Below are 13,435 nucleotides of genomic sequence, written 5' to 3' on the forward strand. Positions count from 1 at the left end.
AAAGAGGATATTTCAAATGTGAGCCCCCAGGATAGCAGGCACATGTGCATTTTAATCAGAGTTGAATGGTTAATCACAGAACTGGTTCTCAGATGTGAAAGGGCTCAACCCTGTGCTCATCTGCTGCTGGGAGGCCTGGGCATGGAGGCTATGGTTTTTGAATCTGTCAGTCATAAGACTTCCAGCCAACCTAATTCACAGTCCCAGACAGTTACCAGCCAGGACTCCTGTTAGGCTCAACCTTGCAGGTTTCATAGAGCCAGCTCTGCTACAGAGTGTTGTCATTCACAGGGATACTTCCCTGACTCAGCAAAGGCAGAGAGGAGATGTACTGTAATTTTAAGTTTTCTAAGTCATCAAACAACTCTTCTTGGGATAAATAACAGCCATCCTATGTCTTTTTACGACAAAAGAGAAATTGATGTAATTCATGTCAGACAGTGAGATTGTGCTTTGCTGTGTAATGGGAAGCCAATGTTGGATTTGAGATTTGGTGAATGCAGTCTATCAGATGGTTTACCAAATCGAATACCTGTACTGGCACCATCTTTTTGGACAGTGATACTATCTGCTTTGGGATTGAAAGCAAGAGCATTCCAGCTTTGCCATTGTTTTTCACATTGATCTGTAAACTAATGTGGTTTAGAGTTGGGACAAAGAACTGCAATGATATTTAGAAGATAACAGCTCTTAATAGGATTGATTTAGTTCAGCCCTGTCACAAGGTAACTTTTTTAAAAACTCCTGGCAGTCAGATGTAGTCAAGGACAAGTCAATTTGTTTTAATGCACATGGAGTAGGGAAGAAACTAGTGTCTCTTGTGGGAAGGAGTGAGCTATCTGAGAAAAAAGTGATGTAATTAATTTCCAAATCCCCCTACAAGACTGAACTGTTATACACCTGCTGAATTTTGTGCACCTCTCAGACTTAGCACTTTTCCTTTCCTTTTTTCCCCCTCACTCCATCTGTTCGTATAGCACCTGTACTTTTATGCCTCACTGACTCTCCATCTGTTTCCGTAATTTCTATCTTTCTCCTCTGCTTATGGCCCTTGAAATTTATAATAGAAGTAGGGAGACATTAGGAATGAATGCCTCAACATGTTCATCTGACAAAGTCTTTACACTAATGCTTTCAGTTCCTGCCTGCTGCAGGAACTCAAGCCTGTTCCTGCCACTCCAGGGCAGTTTTAGATGATTTCTAATAGCTCACCATCTGGTTCCTATGAGCAGTTAAACCTTATTTCACCCAGCTGCTGCTGCTGATGCAATTTGTACCTTTGTCCATCTCCATTCTTCATTAGAGAGTACGATCCAGCAGCAGGATCACTGTAGACCACTGTGACCTGGTTTCTTGCTGCCAATGACTGACTGGCTTAGCTCATGCTATACTAACAAAGTAGGTTTCATTCCCAGCTGGATGTTACTAGCCTGGAGAAAAAAAGTATTTCTCTTTCTTTGTTGATATTGGCCACTTTAAAACTTTACTCTCACCCCTCACTTTTCTTTCACAAGAGACAAATTTAAAAAAAAAATTAAAAGCTGTAATCCTGTGTGAAATATAATGCTAGAAATTGATTCTGTAGTATATTAAAACTGCAACACATTAAGTGAAAACATATATTTGCATTCATGTCTTCAATTACAAAACTCATAAAATACACACACAGAGGCATATTTCTGCCAATGCCATTAAAGTAACCCACACACTCGTGTTCTACATTACAATAGCTCAGCAGGAAAGAGAAGCTGCATAAATGGATGGAATTAAGACCTTGAGAACCTCAGGACTCCAACTGCATTTTAATACACATTATCTTAATCAAAGTCCAGCAATAGTTAATTATAGGGTGGCACTGGAAGTTCACTGGCCACATGAGAGCTAGTTTGTGCTCCTGTACCGTGTATGATCTGGTGTGATGAGTGTTTGGTTACAGCCATTGAGCTACTGCTGGAAAACTGAGGGTTTGGCACTTAAAAAAAAAAGATGCAGGACTCATAAAAACCAACAGAGATGCAGATTGGTGTTAGGGTGAAACCAAGTTGGATCACAAAGCAGCTGTTTTCCAGACTAAAAGTCATAGCCATTTTCTCATTGTACCCTGTGTCAGTCAACTGATTATCAAAATGGAAAATCTTCAAGAGTTATTATTCCAAAGGTCTGAGCCTCTCTGCCATTTTTAGTTTATCATAATGCAATTCAATCTGTCAGTGAATGTCACTTTGCTCATGTACAGATTGCTTGTAATGCTTTCAGTGTAACAAAATATAGTCACTCCCACCATTTCTTAATCTTCTGCTGGTATTCAGGCCATTTTAAGAAGGTGACCTAGTATCATTCTCTCAGGCATTCAGTTAATCTGGTGCAAAAGAACTTTAAATAAGTAGCTGCTCTAGTCTGTTTTATTGGAGAAGACATGCAGCTTTGTACAAATCCCTATGCTGGATACCTGAGACATAACCTGGAAAGACATGTACGGATATATTTTTAATAAGTCATACTTTGAGCTTTTACAGTGCCTTTCACCTAATGCTCTAAAAGCACTGTAGAAATATTAATGTCCCACAATACCCTTTGCACCGAATTAAACACAAAACCCATGGAGCACAAGTGACTTGCTCAAGGTCACAGATCAAAGGCTGCATGTGCATCTTGGGGATTCTGCTCTAATAACTAAACTACAATCCCAAACCCTCAGAAAATAAGCAAAAAAAAAAAAAAAGTAATTTTCTGTGGTCTGGTAGGACTGGCTGGAAATGAGGTATACTTCGTACGACTGCAAAATAACCTCACTCAGGTGTGTAAGTTTAAAACTCACTTTAATTTTATATGGAATTATAACAGTAATGAAATGAGATTGAACTCAAATGAATAATGAGCTCTAAATTGAGAAATGGTGTGATAATACTTTCCATGGTTCAATTAGTCAGCCATCTGTAGTACTTTCTACTAATAGTTACATTGCCTGGTTTAGAAGAGATTTAAACGCCTCTGTCTAGTTTTCAAGAACACGTACCCATTATACAAGAGATATTAGGCATCATGGGGAAAATATGACAGGAAATGTGTGTGTATTGACCCACATCCAATGGATCTAAGTTTAATATGAAGACAGTCTGAATATTTAAAATTTTAACTGGAAAAAAAAATTAAATCTGACTTCAGCTGAAATGACACCATGCATTTCCTCTGTAACCAGCTACTTCAAAACCTTATCTCAGACTTGAATATCTTTTTGCCTTCAGTGGCCACTTCCATCATGAAGTCCCTGTCTGGATGTTGCCTGGTGTGTTCCCACTCAGTAGGGCTAAGGCTAGGACTGTCTTCTGTCACACTGTAAAAAAATTTAAAAGCACTGATTCCTCACATACAGCTTTATCCTCAGTATGGGATATTTTTTCCTTTGTATCTTGAGTTCATAAGGATCTCATCCTTCCTCAAGGAGAGTTTAAAACTCTACAGAACTGTGATATTTTTATTATTCTTAGACTGGGATGACAAGAAAAGGTGTTTCTGTGCTGCAGAATTATTGGTCCAAGGTGAGAATTGGTTAACATGGTAGTTTTGAAGAAACTGAAGAAGATAAAGCAAATCTATTCTAATTGTTCAAAGAAGAAATAGCTCTACCTGTAGTATTTCCTGAAACCTGATACTATTCCAGAGAAGACTGGAGAGGTGACACTGCATGTTTAAAGATGTGTAATACTGAATTTATTAGAGTCTGGAAGACAGGATTTTTTTCGCAAAAGGGAAGGTAAAACACCGAGGAAGGTTGGCTGTATGTTTTAGTTTGTGTTAGAAAGCAATTACTGTACCATCCAGGAGAAAAGGCAGTAGAAACCCTCTTTTTTAAGAAGAAAAGTTAACATAATCTACATCTTTATTGATAGTGATAACCCCCTGGTAAATCTATTACTTTGTGATTCATGCAATGCATACAGAGGTGTGTTCCATTGACACATCAATCAGGATTCAAACACAGGATTTAATTAGTTGCCAGTGCCTGTCACTGAAAGGGCATTAGCATGATGCACAATGAACTAAGTGTATTGCCTAAACACTGTCTGTTAAAATAGTATTTATTTATATTAAGGTTAACCTGCCCTTGACAAACTTTCATCATCCTATGGCTCTATTGCAGTTAGTTAATAATTTACTCATAATTATTTGCCTGTAAGAAGTTGAATCTTTCCACAAACAAAAGAGAAAGTATTTTTATGAATGATTTTTTATATAAGCAGGGTGCATTTCCTTCTAGGAAAGCGATTTAGTAATAAGCTGGTTTTGTCCATACCCCATAAATTCTAACTTAATTTTTCTTGTTTTAACGTGGAATGAATACTGTACTGCTAGAGCTTTCCAGGACCACACTAAGGTTATTGAAATACTGGTTATTCTATGTTATATAATCTTAATATGGCTGTAGAGTTCTCTAGCACTTAAAACACTTGTACATTACAAGGCTTTGCATTTCACCTGCCTTGAACCTAAGAGACATAGAATGATTATAGATTTTCATCTCTTCACAGACCTTAAAAACTTCTAGGTTACCCATTTCTTGATAGAAAAAGAAAACACTGGAAATCTGAGATCAAAAATTCAAAGAAATTCAGAGAAAAAAAGTCTTGATTATAAGCTTAGTAAAATTGATGATACCAAGTAACACTTTATAATACACATTTAACAATAGGCATAATTTATGAAAACCAGACCAAGTTCAAGCACCATAAACCTGTGTAAACATTAGAAATATTCTAACCATTGCAGTTGTCAACAGACTGAATATATCAGTTTTTCACATACTGAGGTAGGTGAGCAATAATGTATTCTCACATGTATAGCAGCGAACTTCCTTTTAGTAGAGGAGACACTGGGAAAACCTGTTGTGTGAGATAAAGTCATATAATACACAGGAGTGTATTATCAGAGACTTTGAATAGGACTTGACTGAGATGGTGAATAGGTGGAAGTTTTGTGATTAATATGTCTCACAGTTAGATACAACTCAGTATTCCATTGCCTAAACCTGCATGTTAATTAATAATTTTAAATTATCTGCAGAATATCAACCTGTGAACCTTTATGAAAACATTATGTTTTTCTTCAAAGATACTGATCCACTGATGACAAATTACCCAGTGTCTAACTATTGTTAGATATACACATGTAAATTATTGTTAGGTATCCACACGTATCCTTAATTGATGCAGCTACAGACTTGTATTCAAAGGCAAAACTGCACCTTCTGCACAAGACACAAACAATCCATGCCTCTTCCCAAATAACTTACATTAGTTCTGACCATAGGTTGAATTACAATTAGCTTATGAGAGGAAGAAGAAATTAACATCTGCCCATAGATCAGATCAAATTAAAGCCATGAACATGAGTAGATGCAGCATATGAGACTATTCAGTTAACAGAGCTTCATTCTACCATTATAATATTGCCCAGAGGCTGCAGCCGAAGGTCAAAACCGCACCTTCTTTTTGTCAGTTGCCATTAGGTATCCCAACATTCCACTGAATTTAGCACAGGGAAGAAAAATATATATTTTTGCTGCTGGAAAATACTTCCTTTTAAAGGCTACTTTCATTTTGGCCTTGAATTTAATTATTTTGAATTCAGCCTGAAGGTATTTTGTGATAGCCTGCTGCAGACTTAGTATCGCACATAAGACTGCTGCATTAGCAGAGCTCTGACATTTGACACTTATCTGTGACTACTGGTATATATTTGATCCTTAGCAGCACCAATGACTTGTGAGGGGACATATTTGAATCTATCCATGAGAAAACAGAATATTATGTCTTTAGAATACTATTTCAGAGATTCATCTTCTATCAGGAGTACAAAAAATAATGTCAGTTAATCACTGATCCTTCAAAAATTTTGACTAAGTTGGGTATTATTTTTTCATTATTTTGTTAATTGAAGAACATCTAGTTCCAAACAGAAAAGAAAATGCTAAAGCTATATTAATTCTGGAATTAAAGGTCACCTTTTGCATGCTAGCAAATACAGCCCCAGTAAGATATACATGCTGATGAAGTCAGCAAGCAATTAAGGACATGACTCCCAGACAACCTCTTCAGCTTACTAGTCACTTAATCATACAAGGTGTCGAGCCTTGTCACCCTGGACCTAAACCACATGCTTAATTTTAAACATGTGACTCAGTTACAGGATTCTGTGAGATTACTTGTGCATAACATTAGACACCTGTTTAAATGCTTTGCTGGATCAAAGCAGGAATGCTCAGCATTTTGCAGGATTGCGTGTTAAATGTGTTGTATCTCGTCCTCCTATTGGAAAAACTCTGGTGGATATATGCTTACGTAGTGGGAAGAGAAAAAGCATCTTAGAATCTTCTGATTATGGTGAGATTCAGCTTTTCAAACCTTACTGTATGGGCTGATGTTTGATACTAAAAGATTTATTTTGGTCTAATATATTTTCAGTTGCAAATTGCCAGTTCTCAGCTCTTCAGCTCCAAACAAGTGTGAGAGACAAGAAAGCAAAGCAGGTCATTGCAAATACTGCTCTTCCTGCATTATGTTGAGGGTATTGTCAAAAATAAACACCAAGTTCCTAATGTGAATATATCCTAGGGAGAGCAAAGTGAAAGTGTCATAATGAGCTGCAAAAAAATGGAGTGGCTGCTTGTAAACATATGATCTCCTCTTTAAAGTTTTAGTATGATGTCTGATTTTTCAATGTTAAACAGATTTACACCTTGTGGACATCAAATTAGCTACTGCTCAGAGCTGCTCTTCTCAGGGGCTGGTTTCAGAACACACACCTCTTCACATTTTTCTTGGTTTTTACATTTAGCTGACTTTTATGAAAATTTCTCTTGGCCTAATTGGAGCAGAGCAGCAGTACTGTCCTGCTATTGCTTTGCTCCCCAAACAATTTAAATTGTACACAACAGATTTTGGAGCCCTACAGTACGTTAAAGCTGGCAGCCGGTTTTGGGAATGACTGGCAGAGCTTCCATTGTAGGGGCTCTGACTCTGACAGCAATGACTCACTGCAAGTGCCACGTGGCAAAGTTGGCTGATGGATTTAAAAAGAATCGTTCAATGCAAACAGGCATCTGTAGATTTACATTTTACAATGAAACCTTTTTTCCTCCATAGCCTTTTAGTTGTGCCTTAGAAGGATTTGGAGTCAAAGGCAAATCGTTCCTAGAAGCAAGCAAATAAAGCTACCCGGCCTACACAATTCCGGTATGCAAGATACCAAGTAAAATGAATGGAAAATACTAAAAGATGAGGGAATAAATATTTAGTTCGCCAAATTAAATCCATTAGAAAAAATTAGTATTTGTCTTTGCGATCATTATGGCAATACTTGAGCAGTTCTGGAATGCTCTGTTTGTAGATAGTAGCTATGGCCACAGCATGAACACTGCTGTTGGAAACTGGGGGACTCTGACTGCTTTGCGTTTTCATAGTTACATCAAACAGAGGAGATATATATAGACATAGATATATACACACACACATATATATTTGCTGTACTACTATAACAGTTCCTGTATTGATCCATTAGAAGTTTCTGGGTGTATCTGGAATGACCAATGGTTGTCAATGTTTCTACAAAGAGCTGGAGAGCTTTCACAAAACAAAAATTGCACAGAAAGAAGTCCTGGCAGAGTATTTGCAGAGTGATGTAGCTGTCCTGATTTGATACAAGCCAAAAGAACCAACACACCATAGAGAAGTTTTACCCTGCTTCTTCTTACTGCTCCCCTGCAGTGGTTCTTTGCACACCACTGCACTTCTCTGTTGTTCTGTCATCATCATTCAGTAGAGGGTGAAGGGTTTGCTTCTTCTCTCTATGGTTTGGTCATCAGGACCCACTCAGAAAAAGGGGAACTAGTGATTTAAGAGAGACATTTTAGAGGTAGCTTTATTTATGTGTTTTCCATTTTGTTGATACATTGTTTAACTGCTATTTCTGTAGCTCCTTTGTTAGTCTATCTGTATTTCAACAGCGACTGCTACTATTCTGTCTTCAGAATATCCTGATACCTTCCTACTTTCTTCTCTGCTGGCTGGAAGGAAATACCATTAGTACAAACAGTAATAAACAGGCTCTGATTTGCATGAGTCAAGAGTGCTTTTAAGTGTTTGGATTGATGTTTATTAAGTGCACTTAGAGACCTCAGACCATCTAACATGGCTTAATTAATATTGCTCCTGAAGTCATCATCTTGCTGTCACATTTTTTCAGACTCTAGCCATATGTTAATATTCTGTTATTGCATAAACCACACTAATTTTCCAATAAGAACTGAGATCCTACTGGCAAGAAATACCACATCTAATCAAAACCCACGTGATTTGGGAAACTTGGTAAGAATGAGGAAGTATGTATAGGTCTAACTCTTAAACAAAATACAAAGATATACAAGAATTGCTTCATTAAAATGATACAAAAAAAAAAAAACCAAAGAAAATATTTTATGTTTGCAATATTCATTTTTATTAAATTTCTATTCATACCATATGGATTAGCGTGAACAAGGGATTTTCTTTAATATTTTATTTGGCTGGATTGAGCGCAACGGTTCCAATACTCTGGAGATGATCACTCTGAATGATTGGGTGACCCATTAAAGCATTCTGCTGAAGTATGTCTTTGTCCTGCCAGCTGGAGGACTTTGCCAGGGTTAAGTGCCAAAATAGATCTCAATACAAAAGTTTTAACTAATTCAAGGAAATCGTTACGTAACCTCACTGCCAAGAATAGTGTTCACATATACAGTTACGGAGAGATGTGATGAGGTTGAATATATTCGTATTTGCTAAGTACTTTGATAAGAAGCTGCTACAGTGTGCAATATATTATCATGCTAAATATGTACTTTGGTCTTTGAACAGGGATTGGGCAGATAGAAAGTAAGCTAAACAGAATTTTCAGTTAATATGCACCGAAATAGGTTGTCTAAATTCTGTGAAAACAACAAAAGCTAAAGATAATAATTTGCCATGTGCAAATATATAGTTATGTGCATATTCCTATAATCTCCTGCTAATATGTCCTCTTTAGAGTCTTTAAGACAAGGACAGTAGATCCAACCTTATGTGCTTTATATCAGCATCTCAGAGAGCTAACATTTTGCATTACAACAAAATTCTCAGATTTATTTCATGATATGATTTTGTTCCAGTATCCATCTAATCACTACAAATGTATGATTTTTCACTCTACTACCAAGTAGAAGGACAAAGTAGAAGTAGTAAGGAATAGTATTAAAGTGAGGCTCAGAATTAATTATGCAAGACATTTGTGCTTATATCTGAAGTCTGGCTGACACTGTGTCTCCAGCATTTGAAGTCAAGACCAAGTGCCCCACTAACCTCAGAAACACAGACCTAGCCCCTTGAGTAGAAGTACTTTTTATTATTATTTTATGCTATTTCTGTGTCTAAGTGCTTGCTCTGCCACAGCCACTGATGTTACATAAAAGCCAACAGTGTGTTCTACAGGGACAACAAAAATGTGAAGGAGGCTGTTGGACACAAATAGTTGGAACTTTGAGGGTTTTTTTAACCTTGGAAAGTATTTACCTTTACTGAACCTTAAGCTGCTTCTTCAACATTTTCTCTGTACCTTTAATCAAAGTTTAGGAAGGTTTTATATATAACCATTTAACAAAAATGTTGTGGTAAACAAGTTTATGGTGTACTGTTATATAAAGGCTTTTAGCCTTTTAAAATATAATTTCCCTCAAGATAATAACATGCAGTTGTTTTCTATCATTTCCCTGGACTCAGTCAGACCAAATGCCCTTAGGCAAAACTGGGGAGTAGACATTTATTCTCTCACATTTCACTTTCTAAGAAAAAAAATTATTTTTTGTATAATGTAGTCATCATTTAGAGAACACATAAATCTTAACACTCTTACTCCATTCATATGGATTTTTTTTCCAAACTGCCATGCCAAATTAATCCCTGGTGCAATATTGTGTCACCAGTGAAGCTGTGCCACTTACTTGCTTGGACTCTTCAGTTTTAATTGAAAGATTTATCATTCCAGAGTTTCTTTGTCTTCAGTACTTAATACATGGATCCTTGGAAACCCTGACTGCTCTGCCATTACTGTCTCTTTTCTTTATATAGTGTATCTTTTCCTTGTTTTTTAATCGTGGTTTCTTTTAATGGAATGCGTGGAAAGTTTTCTCCTATAAACAAAATAAAAAACCCCACTGTGATTTGTACTTGACTCATATAGGTACAGTTGTGCAACTTTATTTAGCTTTGTTGTGTTTAATTAAATAATTTGTTATAGATAACGTGTAAATGTGCAAGCTGTATTATGATTAAATGCAATAGCTTGTTCTTCCTCACATATTTAATTGCTAAAACCAAGAATGCCAAGGGGGTTGGATAATTGATGAACAGAGGTTTTAATTGCAAAGATCCAGGATTGATGAATATTTTAAATACTTCTGTGATACTGTACACAGAATATCCACAAGAGGGAACTGTTTTACATAAAGAGGAGTCATTTCCTTGCTGCTAAAACACTGCTTTCTGGAACCAAATCCTCCAGAATTATGTTGAGTAGGCATGATTGTGACCTGGACTACATGGTAGGAACAGGAAAAACACAGGTCAGCACAGTGTTTGTTATGTTCTGTAAAGGCTGTTGTTAACCAAGTAAATTTTGAGCTCTTGTGTTGAAATATTAAATAGACAACTAATCTGAAAACTAACCCATTTAAGTTTTCTGTTTGTTTGGAACACATCTCTCCAGGATGCAGAGCTGGAAAACCTTGTTTAGTCTGAAGACAACGTGAAACAGAGTTGTTGCCTCAGTAAATGAAGCATGCAGCCCCAGGGGGCTTTCTCAAACTCTGCTTTATAGAACCTGCACTGGAAAGCAGGCCTTCCCTTATTCATAAAGGAGTAAGCTCAAATGGGACTTAATGGAAGGGATATTCATTCAAGGATCATTTTTACCTCTGTCTATGAATAGGTGAACAAAATACAAAGTTGCCTACTTTGCTTTGTCTTTTGCAGATAATTCCTAGTAAGGAAACCTTCAGCTAGTAAGGTAAGTCTCACCAACTAATATCAATATTTACTTTTCAGTGTGAGTTTCATCGTCAATATTTGTAGAACTGAGCTGTATTTATGTAAATAAAAGTTTTGTTTATACAGATAAACCAAAAGGTTTTCCCCTGGATAGATGGTATGAGATTTATAAACCAGGACTCCTAATGTATGTGTTGGTTGGTTTATGAACAACATTTGAGCATCAGAACTTAAAGGCAGCCTTTTACAATTGATCACAATAAATCTCCTACCCCTGTCCAAACCTGCATGTGAACTTTGTGTGAATACGTTCAAATCAAATTATTTTAACCTACAGACTATATTGTGTGGTGCACTTTATTTGTTTTAGTCTGAATTTTTCTTTAGGACCATCTTTGGTATGTGTGGGTACAGTATTATGGGGATGATATTTTAGAAGTCCTTAACGATCTTGTTTGCATCTGGAGTGCTCTTGAAACCAGTGTCTGCAGCACTCAGCTGCAGCACAGTATTGAGTCAAATAAATACTTTTTAACTCGTACCTTTTGAATGCATAAAGCAAGAAAATGTATTTTCAGACTGCAGCCTCTCCACCAAATCTTCTGGGCCCCCTCAAACAACAGCAAGAGAGGATCTATGCCACAGCCATGCCTTCAGTGATTCACTCCTTGTTATCTGCCAGACCAGAATATGGAAGAAATTCCACCATGCAAAAGCCTTCCCTGGGATATATTGTGCTGCTGCTCTTCATTGTCCTCATGTTTCAAGGTGCACAGGGCTTGTAGTTTCTATTAGCTATAAGAGTGTCTGTAAGTACCTGGCACTGCTGAAGATCAGACATCAAGTGCCTGTGTTACGATGCCCCTGCCCTTGTTCCACTCCTGGTGTTTGCTGATGGATGAAAGGATCCGTAGGTATGTGTGCAGCTGTGAAAAGGGTGCTCCTTCAACACCAACACAGGAATGCAGAGCAAATGACCATCAGGAGCGGGTTCTGAGCCCAGGACCCAAGGCGTGTGATCCTGTCATGACAACACTTTGCAGTCCAGGTGGCCTGCAGGTGGCCCCAGGTGTGGGGAGGGTTGGTAAAGAAAAGACATGGGAGGGGGCAGCAGCTGTGGCAGGGCAGTCTGGGCTTGCATGTGGCAGCTGTGACGTGCAGTTTCTTTTCAATCTGTCTAGTTTTCTGCATCTAGAAATCCTCAACTTAATTCCGTTACAACAGACTCCTGGGAATGGCCTGCTTCAGGTCTGCTATGTAACGGACTGTTTTTGTCTGGGAAAAAGTAATGTAGCATTTTTCTCACCTGTATACACCTCCATATTATTTATTATCTAATGCCTTCTCTATTCAGAGACCTCTATTAAACCTTTCTTGAAAAAGGAAGCTTTCTCTTGAAGGAACAGACTGGAGGAACAGACTGGAAGAAGATATCATGATAAACTCACAGAGTTAGACAAATGGTGGTGTTATTGCATGAAAAAAGTGGGGGTGAGAGGCTTAGAGAGCCCCGTAAAAAGCTTTGGGAACTCATAAAACCTCATTACATTCACTTAAGTAGAAAACAAAAACAAATAACCCCCTGGCAGGTGCAAAACCAGAAACTACTACTAGTAAAGGTTAAGAGATTACTATTTCATAATGGTGGCTCTCTGCTGGTACAGCAACTAGATAAGATGGGGGAATGTCACACACACAAAGGGTGCTGTATTTTACCCTTGGAAACATGTCAAGAGGATCTGCATAATACTTTGTACAGACAACCCAGTAAGCCAAATGGAGATTTTGATTTGTATATAAATGAATACATATATAGACATACAATGTCTTTGCTTTTCAATGTGCATCTGAAAAAAAGTAGGAGACGACTATACAGATTTTCTTACTGGCTTCCCCCTTCCCCTCCATCCTCCCCAAGTGTGTAATTTTAAATTGTTACTTATATTTCTAAGGGTTAAATTCAGGAATGTTCTTGGGATGTGCGGCAATTTACGGTGTGTTTGCGGAGCGTTTGCAGTACTTCCCCGTGTCAATTAAAGACAAGCCACGGATGCCTTCAGCGGAAAAACCCACGCCACGGTCCCCGATGTTTATTTCACGCTCCCTTACCGCGTTTCCATGCCAGCTCCCCCCCTCCCGCGCCGCGCGCATCCCCGGGCACCTGCTGCTGCAGCTCAACCGCCTCCTGCGAGCCCCGAGCGCGCCCCCCTCCCTCCTCCCCTCCCGCCCCCGCAGCCCCGCCGGGTCCCCGCGCCCATCGCCCGCATCCGTCGCCCGCCGCGCAGCGCGGCCCCACGGCGAGAGCGACCCCGCCGCAGCGCGGCCGCAACGGCGCCCTCGGGGGCGGCGGGCCCGGGGCTGCAGCCGGGGGGCAGCGGGGG

Source organism: Corvus kubaryi, unplaced genomic scaffold, assembly GCF_017639235.1.
Source record: "Corvus kubaryi isolate FWS band 111438036 unplaced genomic scaffold, C.kubaryi_AGA036_p1.0 138, whole genome shotgun sequence".
Classification (NCBI taxonomy): Eukaryota; Metazoa; Chordata; class Aves; order Passeriformes; family Corvidae; genus Corvus; species Corvus kubaryi.